The sequence below is a fragment of the Calypte anna genome, chromosome 3 (assembly GCF_003957555.1).
Source record: "Calypte anna isolate BGI_N300 chromosome 3, bCalAnn1_v1.p, whole genome shotgun sequence".
NCBI classification, from domain to species: domain Eukaryota; kingdom Metazoa; phylum Chordata; class Aves; order Apodiformes; family Trochilidae; genus Calypte; species Calypte anna.
This window is the reverse complement of record NC_044246.1, coordinates 81,146,768-81,164,159: the sequence shown is the minus strand read 5'-3', so window position 1 is coordinate 81,164,159 and position 17,392 is coordinate 81,146,768.

The following is a 17,392-nucleotide window of genomic DNA, read 5'->3' as shown; positions in this document are numbered from 1 at the left end:
CCTATCTTTGAAGTGAAAACTCTTTGTCAAACTGTAAATCCATCTTTTGTTTCCTTCTAAAGAAGAAATTACAGTTTCATTAAATACATATCTTAGAGTACAAATAATGGTTGTGTGAATCTTAATGTTCCCAAATTATAAACTACATCTACTGGAATTTTAGTTGGAGCTTTGATTTCCTATTGATAGCATGATGATGCATATGTGACCAGTTACTAATATTAGGCCCATTTATAGATGTCTTACATTCAGGTGCTAAACTAAACCTCTGTTTGTCCCAGGTCTGCTATATTGCACTCCTTATAATGTCACTGTTGTATGGTTCATGTACACTGTAATATAATTTAACAGACGACAAGCCTTTTCCCTAGATGCCATGACTTCATTCATTCAGTTATGTTACTTTTCAAGTGATAACACTCTAATTAGCTGCTGAACTTTGGTATCCTTTGCATACCCTTCCCAGTCCAAACTTTCACTTATCTCTTCAAAAGTGCTACATGACATCCTTGTTGTTTCAGGAGAACACAGTTACCATTCACTGACTGCCCCCACACTATCTAAGATAAGTGTTAGATGACACATCTTCTAATTCAGAGCAGCACACAGACAACAAAATCTGTCCCTCTGCACAAACTTCTTGGCAGCAAACGCAAAACACCACCATCATCTTATACTGAATAGTGAATAACTTTGCTATAACATTGTTGAATATTTAAATCTGGCCTGGGCAAGGCAGGGATTCTCCTTCTCTCACATATAGAGTGTTATGCTGCTGTTTCTGAACAGCAGTAATTTTGCAGGCATATTGCATTATATTCTGTAATTTAACCATTGTGGTCCTGAGCCAAAATCCCCACTGAATTCAGACTGATTCACAGCAGGAATTCACTCTTTCATAAAACCCCAGTTTAGACACTAAATCCTCCATTTCATGTAAACAATTTGTGCTTGATATTAATTGTATGTATACAAAGACAAATTTTCCTCAGTTTCCTCAAAGGAAAACCCTGGCTCCATTTTGGCTGCTTCTTTCTGTGTCCTGTGTCCTTCCCAGTGATGAAAACAACTGCAGGAATAAATCTGTACTGCTCGGAGTAACACAGCGCAGACACAGGCTTAGACCAGAGCCTCTCAAGCCCTTTCATGCTATTCTCCACATCCTGTTCAACTACTCTTAATTAGTCCCCTACGAGACAACTTTGGATTTTCCACAATGTTTGAAGAAGCCTGACACTTGGAAAGAAGCACTTCCAAAAATTGCTGCGAGAATCCTGTTCTCTCACTGGGACCCTTTCAGCCCATCACAGGAGAATACTTGAAAAGTGAGGAAGCAAAACACTGTGTTGGAGGTTTCAGCAGAAGGAATGGGAAATGCATTAGTGACATTCCCCTCTAAGACAACTGCTGGAGACTGCTTTGGAGTATGCCAGCCGCAGACTGAGGACCCCTTGCCAGTGACACAGTCTGTGAGAAGGACCTCAAAAGTAAGCTCCACAACACATTTAAAAGCAGAACTAACAAAATGTTGAATGAATCCCAGCTGGTGAAAACATATGGTTGATTCTCAGTTTTATCTTCACTATCTTTGTTTGCAAACAAATGTACATTTGTTCTGTGTTTGTTTGTGACTTCGAATGGTTATAATTTTAACTGTAAGTCCCTGGTGAACATACAGTCCCATAAAATCACACCAAATTATGTGTCAAGTATAGAAAAGACTATTACAAAGGAGAAAGAACACCTTTTGTGTCCATGCTTTTAAAAGCAAGAAGCAATGGGCTTGCATTGCAATAAGAAAAAAATCACATTAGACATTAAGAAAACCTTTCCAAGAAAAATGCCAAGCAACACTGAAATAGGTTGCCTGGGGAGGCTGTATTCTCCATGCTTGATAGCTTTCAAGAACCTATTAGACCAAGATATGTCAGAAGTGATATCAGGACCACTGAGCACACCTTTCCATAGTTTTATGATTCTCCTTTGAACTTAATCTTTCAAGTTTTAGAAAGCTTACATCCAGCTGGAAAATAAATCACTGCTCAACAGTATGGTATTTAAGAAGAATTACTCTTCATGAATAATAATTGGGAGGAAAAGTTTTGCTGTAAATATTAGAGGCGATCATGGAACTTAATGTGTCGATAGCTATTCTATAACTCCCAGCTGCAAAAAGGGCAAATGCTGGAAGACACCATTCTTTTGTTGGTTGTGAGCCTTGGGTTCTTACTCTTTCTCCCAAAGAGCAGGGGCTCAATAAAAATGACATTTTAAATATTCCTAGAGAATAGGATTTTGAAGAAGCTTGCATGATGGCTGAAGAAAATGACTTGTAGTAAGACACATGAAAAAAGAGCTCTGGGCTTTCAGCTTTTTAGAGTTGCCACTGGTGTATTCTCCAGCAGAAGCAGTTCCACATTAGCACCAGCCAGCCAGACAGTCCCAGTCATATTTCTATATTAATTACTGTGTATAGGATCTGGCTAATACCTGCTTGGTTATATTTTCCACTTTTGGAAAGAGAGGACTCAGCAGCCTTCACAAATGTGTCCTACCATCTCTCCCAGACAATGAACACCATAATTTTCTGTGCTGGCACAGAGCACTCATTCTGTATTTAGGTACAGAGCTAGACTGCACACACAGCACTAGCATAGGGCTGTGACTCCCACAGAATGTGCTGAGCTGTGAAGTGAAGTCTCACAGTAGAAGTTGTCCGTGTGCTTGATCCTGCAATGTACGAAGAGGCAGGGCAGGCCTGGTGTTATGAACTACCAGATGATGCCTTTTATTCTCTTATGCTGATCATTTGTTGCAATGCTTTTTAGTATCTTAACAGTCCTGTACTGCCTGGTATCCAGAGTGATAAAGGGTAACTTGGAAAGGCTCCTGAAACAATAAGAAACTGCAATAATCCACAACTAGAGTCTTTAATAACTTAAGAACAGGATGTATATTCTCACCAGTTTTATTTGTGGGATTCAGAATACCATTAAAGCAGTAGAAAAGGGGGAGAGAGGGTTGCTTTGCTTTGCTGTTAAGGGTAGATTGGTTTATTACTGCATTCATTTTAATTAGAATTCCATAATATACCCACATAAAGGTACATGCCACAGTTAAGTCGATATTTTTCTTGCTTTATTTATGACCACATAAAATATGGTTTCCTGAGCATAATCTCCAAAAGCTCAGGGATTTAAGCTCCACCCCATTTATATATCTTAAGCACTACATGCAAAAATAATTCCTTTGGCTCCTCTACTCACCCTCCACACTTCTTAAAAATTGTTCAGGCCAAAGGTAACATGCTGCTTCCTATATGCCAAGTACAACTCAGACAGCATTAAACAGTTCATTCTGTATCAACCATTAAGATAAAAAGTAAACATATATTTTATTTGAGACTCCTAACATTCAAAAGCAAGCCATAACCTGTATTTGAGGGTATTTTGTATTTATAAAACTGGGAACCAAAACATCTGTGCTTAGGTACATGAGATCACAATTGCAAAGGCTTCTCATACCTACCAACACAGGTAGCTAGCATGACTTTCCAAGGCATGGGATCAAGAGATATCATATAGATGCCTGCTTGACTCAAATGGTTCTTGAAAAATGACAAAAGAGAGAACTAAATGTACCAGGTACTCAGTTTTCACTGAATGTTCCAGTTACAGTTTTCACCTTTAAACAGATGAAGGACTTTTGTGGCATAGAAGAGCATTTCATCCTGAGAGACAACAACCTGTGATTCAAGGAATGTTGTGGAGACAGGATTTCAGGCATCTACATTATTCACATGGAATTTAGAGTTAGTCTTTCACTCTGAAAGCTTCTAATCTTTATAAGTTCTTCAAATTTTCTTGACAGTGAGAGTGAAATTCTGCTCAGCCATAAATCAGTCCAGATTTCCAAAGTATAGAATCATAGAATGGTTTAGGTTTGAATACACCTTAAAGGTATTCTTGTTCCAATCTTCTGGCTATGGACAGGGACACCTTCCATTAGACTAGGTTGCTCAAAGACTCATCCAACCTGGCCTTGAAGTAGAATCATGTTCTCTTCAAACTTTGGGTGTCTGTGGCTTTGCTCAGTGGGGCTAAGCAGAAAACACCCTGAACAGCAAGGACTTCCCCTCCAAGCACTCATACCCAACCCACCCTTTGGGAAACAACCAGAGGCACCAGTGCTAACTTCTCAAGAGTTTCAGTGGCTTGTTGCCCCTTGGTCCCACTGTGGGTTGGGTCTCTCACAGTACAGAGCAGTTTTGGGTGGTGGTGTAATGAAGTTGTTGAGCAGTCTGGCAGAGAGAGAGTGAGATCTCTGTGAGATACCTGTAGGGATGCTGTGATTGTGTTCCTCTGAGATTGCGTTTTAACATCAAATAAATTTTCACTCAGTTTGCAGAATATCCATGAAACAGAAGCTTTCTGTTTCATGCTGAAGCCTTCCAGCATAGAGGCAGAAAAGTAGAGAAGAGCAGGAAATGGGTGGAAGAAAATTCCTCCAGGCCACGTGATAGCTTGGAAATGCTACCAGAGGAAATTAATCTTTTACATTCATTGACTGCAACACCTGGCTATGCTACAAGACTGAATTTCTGAATTTTTTTTGCTCACTTCTCCCATGTTTCTAGACAAGATAGTCAATCCTGTGTTTCTCTGCATTCAGGTTCTCAAAGTGACATCTGGGCTGCTAGCAAACTATGTATGCAACTTCATATCCAAATGTCCAGTTTTATAGGAGGCTACTGGCAAATTTTAGGGTTTGGAGAAGGGAGAGAGTCTGGAAAATTAGACCTTCTGAGAGAGCATGGATAAAATTGTGACCCTTATTATAACAAAGAGAAAGCAATGAAGAGATTTAACTCTTCTTCCTCTGCGTGAAATTTCTAATGACAGAGAAAGTTTTTTAGATTGGTAAAATCTCACCAGGTTCTAGTAGCTGGCAGCCCTGACAAGACATGTTTTTGTCTATGGTAACATGTCCTGATGTTTCACAGTGATGTTCATTGACCACTGGAACTATTTATTTGGGGTGTTCTCTATTCCTGATGTAAACATTAGATAGCTGTCTGAAAAGTCATGCTCTTGTTCAGCCAGAAGTTACAGGTTTGCTGAAGGAAGCCTCGCCAAAGGAACTGACCAATTCTATGCTCTATATTCTGCAAGATAAATGACTGCAATACTGTAAGTAATGGATTCTTACCTACTAGAAGCTGCAGATAATGTGGTCTGGTACTGAGTTAAGGCTATGTTGCAGTGCAAAGAGAAGCATGTAGCCTTTACAAGATTTTTTCCAGCAGTATTTGGTTGATTTTGAATATCTGTCCTTTAAAATTAGGACAAGAAAGTCTGTCACAGATGGTGACACTTGGCAGTAAATCTGTCAGAGAATCTCTGACTGATGCCATGGGGAGAAAAAAAGTGCTTAGAAAGATCAAGCAAAATTACAGCTCAGAGGATAGAGAGATTTGTTGCATTCATGTAGGCTGCATATGAGCCTTCATTTCACTGGAGAAGTGGCTTAAAGACCACGTTGTAAATGGTAAACTGAATATTGTGAATGCATTAGTTTCTTTTCACTTCTTTCTGATTCCAAGAGCCCATCTGGAGGGCTACTTTTTATCAGTATGACATAGATTTGATGTTATCTCAGTATCCATGGCTAGAAATAATCATCAAGAAAGCACTGTGGTGAAATAAGTCAGAGATAAATGTACTCCCCTGAAAGAACTGTGCTTTCAAGCTCTTCTTCTTACTATCACTTTATTTGAGGTCTTTTGCTAGTATCTGGTCCCTGAAAGTGGAGCATTAAAGTGGGGAAAGCCACCAGCCTTGCCCACATCATACCAGGGTTCCAAGGCTGGTGTTATTAATCATTCCCTTAGCACTGATGAAACACAAAACTTTGTTCCTCTATTACTTTATCTTAATAAATGCTGAAGAAATGCTTGCAGGCATGCAAAAACCTTAAAACTGTGGTTTGAAAACCAGTCAGTAAACCATTATCTTTGATGTCAACAGATTATATTTCGTGACTGATGGTATATCTTGCTGTTATTTACTTTTAAAAAAAAAAAAAAAAACACAAAAAACCAGCAAAGATGGATTTTTAGTTTTTAGGGAAAAAATTGCTACGATTAACTGCATGTATTACATTTATCAAGAGCATTAAGTGTTTTGCAAAGGCTGATGAGTGTATTTTAGATATACTGAAAATAGATAGATATATAGTTTATTTCTTTTATGTTAGAAGTTGTCTAAAAGAGAACCATTATTTACATCCTTTATATCTAATCAAGATAAACTCTCAGTCTCATAAATAAGAACAGCCTTATTTGTTTTAGTGACTTATTCGTGCCTGGAAAGATTTGCTGAGCAGGGGCTGGGTTTGGTAATATTTCAAAAAGCTAAAAATTTGTTCTTGATACATTCTTGACATGGGATACCTCATTTTTCACATATAAGAACAATTACCTCATGTTTACACAGTATTTAAAGCTTGAAATTGATTAGATTTTACCATCTCTGGCATGTCTGGGTTGTACAAATTGCTACTGTCTCTTTAAATATGGAAAGTCATCCATTTAATGCTCTTTAATTTGGTGCCACTTATCTGTCTGTGGAAAGGTTCCCCTCCTGGTGCTGGTGATGAGTATGAAATACAGGCCTAGAAATAACTGTCAGAGAGGGAGGAGGCTTTAACTGGGAGATAAGTGTTAAGATAGATCTGCCTCCTCGAATCAGTGGGACGAGCCCCATATCCCAGTGAGCCCACTCCTCGCGAGTCGATATCTCCTGACGGTGGTGGGAGAGGTCAGGCGGCTGCTGTGGGACGCCTGTGTGCTGGGGAGGGGAGGTGGGTCACCACCAGGGAGAGGGAATGACAGGATGATGAATGTCAGCTGCCCAACAAGAGCTGTTTGGCAGGCGGAGGAGCACCGGTGGGTGCTCCCAGGAGGTGAGAGGCATCCTCTTGGCAAAGCACATTGCTTCACCAACAGGCCAAAAATCCTTTGAAAAGGAACCAGAACTGTTTGCATAGGATGCTGATGCCTATGTCTCAGTTCTTCTCTAGGGATGAGCTCTGCTCAGAAGCAGAAGAACAAAGTCAGAAGACAAAATCCCACTTTTCTAGCTGCCGGCTGTGCTGGTCTTGTGTGGGGTCTAAAGACCAAGAACATTCTCATTTCTCTGAGTGTCCTTGCCACCACTAATCCTGCATCTGACCTGGCATCTCCAGCAGACTAGAGTTAAGCTCACCACTCTTCTTCACTTGCACTGCTGTGACTACCAACTTTGCAGCATCTGTGTATGTCTGTACTTGAGTAGTAATGAACATATTGGTCTCACCCTGTGTAAGATTTGCTTAATAAAGACTTTAATTATAGTACTTTCTTTAAACATGCTGCCCACATGATCTAATGCTAAAATGAATGTGTCCAAGAACAGACAGCTTGGCTTGGCTATCCCAAGAGGCTGGGATAATAAGCAGTCTGGGCTGCTCTCCTGACCCTTCTTCCCAAACATAGGCTATAATACTGGTTAACCCAGACTAATAGACTTGTTATTTCTCTGATATATGTATATTAGTGTCTGGCACAGAAAGCAGGCCTTGTATGGTGTTTCTCCCACAGCTTATGGAAATAGCAGGAAAACAATTTGGCTTACCCAGAGTTGCCAGTCTTCTGTCTGTGTTTTTTGTTTGTTGTCATTATAGGATGCATTTTCATATTCTGGAAACATTACTTTTGTGAGCCATCCTTTGCTTGCTTTTGCAGTCTCAAGCATATTAGTAAATAAATATAAATCCAGCATTCATTGTGAACAGTTTCATAGAGCACTGTGTGAAATATTATTTGGTTTTCATGTGGGGAGTTGGATACCTAGCTTACAGGCCTTACCAGTCTACAAGTTAGCTACAAGCTATGCAGATACTTGGTGCTTTGATGACCCTTTGAGATACACATCCAGTCACAAGGCACCAGAGGCACAGTGCTGCATTGAGGTCTTGTTATTGAAGACATCAAGGGATGGACTAGGAAGGAATAAGGTAGGGGATTTTCCAACGAAAACTGTGAAAAACAGTTTCAGGAACTTTGTTTTTCTTGTGGGGTATCTGTGGCTAATCAAGGGAAATCAGCACTCCCACACCCTGTCCAAGCTTTAAAAATATGGCTTTAATGGAAACAAATGCTAGTATTTTTAAGTTCAGGCAGGCTGGAGGCCCTCAAGGTTTTCAAACAGAGTAAATCAGAGAGGGCAACACCCTCATAATTTATTTAAAGTTTACATATCTTTCCAAGGTACTAATTAAGCCATTCAGGCTCGAAGAAAATTTATTCTTCAGTAAACCAGAAATAATACCAGATCAACAGACTTCGTATCTCCTCTTCAGAGCAATTGTATGCATTGCGTTTTAAAGACAAAGATGTGTGAGGCACAAAGCCCACATAGATCCTTCCCAATCATATGCTTAGAAAGGGTATGACATAAACAGTATGATCTGGAATGGTGCAGCAATAAAGAGTATTGCTGTTCAATCCTCTTGAGCTCTGGCCTTGAAGGGGAAGGAGATACAGCATTGCACCCAGATTGCCTCCAAGCTAAGTCACTTTCCAAATAACTCTGAATTCATGGAGATGCACATACCTGACTGAAAGGGACCATCCCAAACCCAAATATTATAAGGGACCAATGATGCCTTTGAGGTGACTTGTGTGGCTGCGGCGAGTCCCACGGTTCCAGAAAGACTCTCGAAAGCCAATTCTTGCCCAGGTTATTTATTCCTTTGGCTGTTTACAGCATGGTCCCAGCCTTGCAGGGCCATGTCCCCAGCTCTGATCAGACATCCCCAAATGCTCCCCGTGACCCGCTGCCACGGCAGGGCCAGTGCTGTGTCAACAAACAGCCCAACATTGGCAATGCTTCAGAGCCCACCCCAGCCTCCCCACGGCTGCTGCCGCCGCCGCCGCCATGAGCGAAAGTAATTAGAGACCGTTTGCATAGGTTGTTAAGAAATGTGTAAACAGCAGTGTAAACAACAGCAGGTCAGGTCAGGGAAGGAGGCTGGCACTCGGTGAGGCCACGGCTGGAGCCTGCCCAAGTGTGAAATTCCCAACTGGGAGAGAACATTTGGAAAAACAACGCAATCGAGGTTTATCAACACAAATCATCTCCTAAGTGGCACATTTTATTTAGAGTATGTGTGGCCTCCATCTAGAAGAAGGGAAGTTTTTATCAATCCAAGCTTTATCACTTCCAGATATCTCTTTCTTTGTTTACTGGCGGCCTGCACAATGCCTTCATTTTGAGCGGTCCAGTTTAAACATAAACGGGGACGGAGTTTTTTTGTGGGGCCAGCAGTGAACTGCCTGTGCTCCCTTCTCAGAACCGTGCTCATAAATCTTCACTTCAAGCCCTGAAATGCCTCTTTGTGACCATCACCCTTGAGAAACGTGGCATCCTGGCCCCGATTCATGAATCTGTTTCAGCTTCCACTGACAGACCCTCCCTGCTCAGAAAAGCGCTCGGAACCCCACTCAGCTTTGAGGAAGGGCTTGAAATGTCTTTCTGAGGAGGAGGGGGTTTCTTGCATGGGTCAGAAAATCAGACTCACGGGGCACTCTCAAAGGGGAGAGCAGTATATAAATAAACCCTACATAAACCTAAAGTAAGCAGGATGGGAATTGCCTCTTAAAATTCAATTGGGAAAGCTTCCTGGGTGTCCTGAACTCCTAGGTGGCCGCTGCGCCCCATTTGATGCTGGGCTCCTTCTTCCCAGTGCTGGCACTGGCCCTGCAATGTGCCAGAGGTCCCTGTGGGCAGCCCTCCCCGATGTTTCAGGTCCCCAAAACATGCAAATAGGGGATGTCTGTAGGTATTGAACTGCAGTCTGTTGTTATCCCTGTCCTGCCTCTCCCCAGTACTTGTCATAATGGATTTCCAGATACTCACGAATACCAGATTTTTTATTCTGTGAGGCTTCATTAGTCTTATTTTACAACTGGAGAAAAGCAGAGAGTGAAGGAGCTTGCCTAAAAGTCACTAAAAAACCTAGTGGAAGAAGAGAGAAAAACAAAGCTATCCCTCTGCCTCTCTTCTTCATCAGGAAGAGCTTCTCTATCTCTCAAGTGTAATTCCTTGTGCATTGACACAGGTGTTGCCAGTTAAATGGTCTTGCCAACATGATGGATCCACTTTTGCCAGAGTCTGCAGAACAACCTTTGAGAAACAGCAAAATCCCTCAGTTTTCCCACTACTGGGCTAGCATACAACCATGATGCAAGGCAACACTGTGCTCCAGTTGGACAGGTCAGTATTTGGCACAGTAGCTGGAGCAGCCCCATTTGGGAGATGTGCTTCCCATTCAATTACCCTCACCCTGGGCAGAAAGCAGTGGTGGATTAAGTCCTGGCCAGCCCCAGTTATTTACAGGCAGAGGAGGTGTTCAACTGTGTGGGCTGAACCCACTGCAGAATCCATTGCTCATTGCTTCAGAAAAAGGCATCAGGCCAAATGGGCTCATCCCCTTAGCCAGAGGCCGTACCTTTCTGACTTAAGCCAATGAAAGTTATTTTCTGACCATCCTGTGGGAGTTTTCCAGCATCACAGTGTCAGCTGGGGGACATGAATATTTCAGTGATAGTTTCACATAGCAATCTAACTGTAGCAGCATTAATCAGATCATACCTTTAAAAGCCTCTTCTCCTAGTTGTGAGTGGAAACTGTTTTTAAACCTTTGTCCCCACCTTCTTGGTAATCCATAATCTTAGTGTCTTTGTTCTCCTGAACTCTTACTGAGACAAGAATTTGGGTCACACTGTGACACTGAAATTATTTTATTACCTTGAAACATCATGGAATCAGAGTAATAGAATCATAGAATCATATATATTGGCTTAGTTTGGAAGGAAACCTAGAGATCATCTTCTCCAACCTCCCTGCCCATTCCTCTCTAGACAAGTTTGCTCAAAGCCTCATCCAACCTGGCCTTGAACACCTCCAAAGAGGAGGCATCCACAACATCTCTGGGCAATCTGGTCTAGACTCTCACCACCCTTGTACTGAAGAACTTCTTCCTAAGATCCAGTCGAAACCTATCCTCCTTAAAACCATTTCCCCTTGTCCTGTCACTGAACACACTTATGTAAAGTCCCTCTCCACTAACAGAATACAAGAGAATGGCACTGGCTCTGTAAGTGGTTTCACTGTGTGGGCAGCCTTGTTTCATGGTCAATACACATCATATACAGTGTAAGAGGCTTTCAGTAGATCTTAAAGGTGCAAATGCAGCTGGATGCTTTGTAAACATTATCTCTTAGAAAGTCAACAGAAAAACAAGTTTTGGCCACAGAAGATCATGCTTCACAGTGTGAGATGAACAGCAGAAAGGGAAAGGGAAAGACAAAGTTCATGGAAATCTGTGCAAAGATTGGTGAGGAAAACCACAAGCCAGTGCATGATGGAAAGACAATTGCTGCATTCACCTGAGAGCTGGCCTCTGATGCATTGCTTTGCTCCATAGCCAACAGTCAGCAAGACCGTTCAGGAGGTGATACCTCTGTACCCCTTCTACAGAGGTGATGGCACACAGGAAGTCAAAGAAAGGGTTAGGCTGCTGCTTTTATAACCTAGATCCTGGTTTTATTTCCTGTGTCTTGAATGGCATTTGTAAGCACAAGGTGGACAAAATAACTGAATAATGAGTGTGGAAAACTCAACTGGAGCCATGATGGGCTGACCACAGTCCAAGCCACCCACTAACCCATAATAGCTGAGGCAATAGTGGGGACCAGATTTATGGATGGTCCATGATCACTGCTTATCATGCTGTTGAATCAAGTATTGGTTGCTCTTAGAAGAATGTGAAGGGTGAGGACAACTAGGAATAAAATAATAAAAGTGACATATTTAAACAGAGAAAGTGTGTAGGACAGGAACATAGGATCTTACCACCATCAGCCCTCATTGCCACTGGCCACCTTGTTTCCAGGTTACTTGCAAGTATGTTTTACAGCACACGTCTTGGCACATGCCCCTGAAGAAAACAAAACAAAACAAAAAGCCAAACCAAAACAAACTTATAATATCTCTTTGTTGTAAGAATTGGACATTTGCATTTATCTTTTAACCAATTGTTCAGCTATACAGATTCAGATCATTATACGCTTGTTGACATCTTCAGAGGACTCTTGCTGGCTTTTCAGCTGGGATTTCCCTGTGTAAAATTGTCACTGACTCTTCCCCAGGAAATCATATGTTTTGAGGTGTCCTCTAATTCTGCTCTTTGTTATATTTTGTCTCTCTTTGTCTGGTATGGGCATGAGATCTCCAGGTGTGTATTTCCTCAATATGCCTCCTTCCAGTCTTCAAGTAGCTGTGCAATTTTAAGCAAGAGGTTACACAGTATTCTTAGTGATTAGGCTATTTTATTTGTGTCTTCTTTTAAATACTACCTGGTCTTGATGATTTCTGAAGGAGTGTTTTGTCAGTTTGTTCCACAGCCCCTTCTACATCTGGATTTTCTGGTAAGTCCCCACAAAGAAGGGTTCAGACTTGACAACATGACCAGAAAAAGAAAAACAAAAAAAACCCAAAAAAACCCACCAAGTATAAAGCCCAATGCAGCATAAAGCCTACCCAACAAAGGGTTCTTCCTGGACTATTGGCAGAAGGTTTATTTCTGGATCCTGAATTTCTTCTCAGAGTAACTGAAATTCAAATTGTTCCCATTGTTTTCATCTCTCATCATGAACAGTTCTGTCACTTTCTTCACATTTATTCCCTTCCTTGGAAGAGACCTTTGAGGAATGAGGAGAGAACATCTACAGCTCTCTGAAATTATGCCCATCTGTTGATTTAAGACACAATCTAGTTTGTCACACCTTCTGGTGCAAAGACAGCCCAAAGCTTCTCTCAGCAGGGCAGCCAAAAGTGAATTGTTCCAGAAAGAACAAGGCTGGGGCTGAGTGAGGGCCCGTGTGTCCATCAGGGTGACCTTCAGGTGCTAAAACAAGGAGCAAGAAGGGACAAAGACCTGTGGGTCAGCCGAGGGAGACCTGTGGGTCCAGATACAGAGCTCCAGCAGATACTTAGATGTGCCAAAGGCCTTGAGCCATCAGCTCTCCCATCAGCTACCCATGAAGTTTCAGCCTTTGTGTCACCACTCAGGGCCAGCCAGAACCTTATGGCCTCTTTTGAACCCATTAATACTGGCAGCACCATGCAGAGTTCAGTACCCAGCTCCAGTTTATTTAAGGTTTGTTTTAAAAAAAACACTATGTGCTGAATTTTATTAAATCAACTTAATAGGAGCTGTGAAGTAAAATAAATAAATATGGAACTCATTTCTGCAGTTACTGGGAATTATTCTGTTTGTTTACGAAGGCCATTAAAAGCTTACTGGAGGTGTTCATTTCAGCAAGGAGGCCTCATTGATGGATCAGCTCAGCCTTGCCAAAACTGTATCCAAAATTTCACAGCAGTGCTCTCATTAGGCTCTAACAGTTAAAAGAAAACACAACTGAAGAGAACTATTAATGTTTCCTGGTGGCCTCCAACCTCCTCCACATTACTTTTTCCCAAACCACACCACATAAAAACTCTTTCAAAGTTTTTGGGAGCTGGTAGCTTGCAGAAAGGACAGAGAAAGGAAGAGCTGACTGTTTGGTGTTCTTAAAACAAGGCATGTGAAACCAGAAACCTTGGTAACTGCAGAGGTGCTTATGCTGTTTAGCAGTGCAACATCTCTGACAAAATGCTCGAGGAGAAAGGATTATATTTAAGTAAAAACCTAAAAGTGTTACCACAAGAGTATTAAAAATTCCCATTTTAAAATGTGAACTAAGCATTTCTAAGGTGTGAGAGTTCAGGGCTGTCCCTTAGTTGTCAGAAAACCATTAATTTTAGCTAAGTTTCAATATGAACACGTGAAGCCATTGTATGTTTCCAACCACAGATTTCTATAAGCATATATACTTTTATATTTACATATTTTTTTCTTTTGAAACAGTCAGTAACATAAGTCTAGAATAACTTCTTGTCTAAATACATTCTCTATTTGCTTTTAATCATCTGTTGGTTTCCAAATACAGGTGATCATCTCTGCTGCTTCTACCCTTAGCCAAAGTGCCTAAGGAGTGGGCTGCTTTTAGAGAGCAGCCCTCTGCTCCACTGGTGTCAGGAAGGGGCTGGAGTACTTAGCACCTCTGAATAGAACTCCTTTGCAACTGGCTGCATGTTTGCATCTTCCTCTGGAAACATTTCCAAATACTGTAGGCTACTTTTCTGAAGATCAACAAAGACAACCTGTGTAGAAGTGGTTGGAGTGGTGCAGATGGCTCAATTCTGCAAGGAGCTGGCACAAGGATCTCGAGACTCTGGTGGGATCCTCATTGACAGGGTGAGCTCTTGAAGTACATCCCTTGAAGCCCCCTTAGTATAGTTTGTCTTAAACCTTATGATAAGATCTTCCTTGTGTTAAGGCTTTTAGGAATCTGGTATAAGTCACTCCTTTTGTCCTCTTAGGCTGGTTATTTGCAGAAAAAGTAAAGAGGTTAGGTGTAATTTGATGGCTTTGTACATCTTCTTCCTTTCTTACCTTCTTGGTGACAGAACGTTTTGCCATGATGTGCAAAATCTTGTGACTGAAGGTACCAGTGGAAAAGACTGGTTACAAGACACCAAGGACCAGGTCCTCAGAAGAATGTCACATGCCCCAGGAGTGTGGGAGCCATATGGATGCTTTCTGAAGACCTTTCCTTACATCACCTCCAATATCATTGCTGCGCCAGCCCAAACCTCTGTGCCTGGATTGGTCTCAGAGCTCAGCATTTTGATCACGAAAGAGTAAAACAGCAGGAGGAGGACAAGGTGGTAGTCCTAGGGGCCATTTTACCTGTCATCTTACTGCTTTAGATTCGCACCAAAAAAACAACCCAGAAGAGATCAAAACAACAGCACGTAGACGCCAAGCATGCGTGAACAGGCATCTCTTCCCCTCTGGCTCAGATGGTGCCCCTAAAGAGAGGATGGAAAGACTTGAGTGAGCATCATAGAAAGGGCAAAGCAGACCAAAACACCAAGTTCTCAGTCCATGTTTTGGCTCTTGGGAGTTTTGTGTGATCAGCATTAAACAGTCACTGGATAAAATACAGAGACAAGGCTGGGGATGTGAGTAGGATCCAGGGCCTTGAACAGGAATGAGATAAAATAGAGAAATGTGATCTAAGCATCTCAGAGGATATAGTAAATTCCTAATGTGGGAGGAAGAAAAAACAGTATTGTACAACTTTCAGCTGTGAAGATACTCAGACTTTAAATATCTTATGTCAAGTTTTCAGTCTCAATCAGTTTTATTTTATCTTTGTTTCAATAGCCTTTTTTTTCCCTACATCTAATCCTCATATGTCTAATTCATGTGAAAGATCCAGGCTAGCTGTTGATTTTACAGATTGCAGGGAAGATTCCATGGCAAATCTGAGTAGCAACCACTGAGAACTGTGTCCTTCCAAAGAGCAGCAATAATAAAACAGATTTCCTAAAAGACTACTAAACAGAGATAGAAATCTCTTTAAAATTTTTATTCTGCTTTGTTAATCAACTGCCACTGTTGCTTAAGGCTTGGAGCTTATTCTATACATTTTCATTATTCAGAGCATCCCCTGCCAGACCCATTGTAAAGCTTTCTATTAAAATCTTTCTTACTGTAGAGGGATGATATTTTTTCCCAAAGGCTGATTTAATAGAAACTTGGCACCAGAAAAAGTGTTTCTGTTTCATTATTATGATACATAAAATTTCATGGGGCTTTGAGAATATTCTTTCTAAAAAAAGAAAAATCATTAGCACATGCTAGAATACAGAGCTTACTGGCAATTATACAGTAGTTGTCTTTTAAATACACACTTCCCATAGCATTTCTGAGACTATTAGCAGTCATCCTTAAAATGCAGTGAGTATTAGAATAAAATTCATATTCTGTAAATATTTTGCACTGTTTTTCAAATATTTTTGTGGTAGTTTGAACATAAATAGACAGTTTGAAATATTTTTTAAGCCTATTTAATTTAAACTTCACATTATTTTTTTAAACTGTACTTCTAACATTTTATAGCAGGTCTTTTCAGTGTAGCCCACTAAATTCTTGCTTGGGTCTCAAAAATAATAATCTTTAGCACTTACATAGTGCTTTAGGTTTTTAAAATGTTACACAAATATTAACTAATTAATGTTTGTTCAACCCAGACTGGTCTTATACAGAGGCAGCAGTGAGTGAAATGAACGTTTTCCTTGTTCCTATTAACAAGATTAAAGGTATTGATGTTATTCAAACACAAAAACGAGACACAGTTTGAAATAACCCACCTGTTACTGATTTTGGTCAAATTATGGCTAATCTCAAACTTGTAGATTACTTCTCAGTGCTACCAAAGCAGAAAATGTCCTTTTTTTGCCTGCTTTGGTAGCTGACAGCAAGTGCTGCTGATGGGAAAAACTCTTCACTTTCATCTTGGAGTATGTACAGCTTTTCAGCAGCATGGGAAGAGCTTTTGCCTATGTATTTATGGGATCATTTTGGTATGGCAATGGGCACAGGACCCACAGGGGATGGTTCCCTTGCATGCTGCTACCCACCCACCCACTTTTCCTTTCTCTCCCTTTTCACAGCCAGGTTCAAGCCTTCTCCACTGGGTTCTCAGGATTTGGACCGTAGCTTTACATCAGAGATGTTTTTGACCATACATTTGGTTTTAATATATTAAAAAGTTGATTGAGTAATCTTTACAACAGATGAGGTTTCCTGTAAATCAAGAGCAAAAGATTACCTTATTCAGTTATATCTGATGTGGTTGCCCAACAGTACTCTCTGCACTGTGCTTTCTGCAGAAGTCCCCAAATTTACTGGGCTTCTTGGACCCACAATAATGATGTTGCAATCATTTCAGAGTATGACTCCTGCATGTGTTCTGGAAATAACATGACCATAAACCTAACTGGAAGTTTCTAACTGTCAGTGATTTCATACTGACTTTAACAATAGCCAGTAAACATATAGTTCAGACTTTAATCCGATTTTCTCAGTAAAACTAATTTCAGTAAGATGCTCCAGATAATGCTTTCTTGTGGGATTACTGCACAGCTTGGGTGGCTTATCATTCAATCTTCATCTTTTATTAATGCACTGTGTATGTTATATATGACCCCAAACCCTTGCCAGTGCTGTGCTTCTAAACCCGTGGAATTAATTAGCTGTTTCCACGTTCAGTTTTGACTGCTTTTACACCACTGGAATTTTGCTAATCACGTTAGACATGAGCACCATTGACAGATTTCTATTCTTACACGGTCCCAGTGCTCCCAGCCACCCACAGCTGACGTCTACAGAG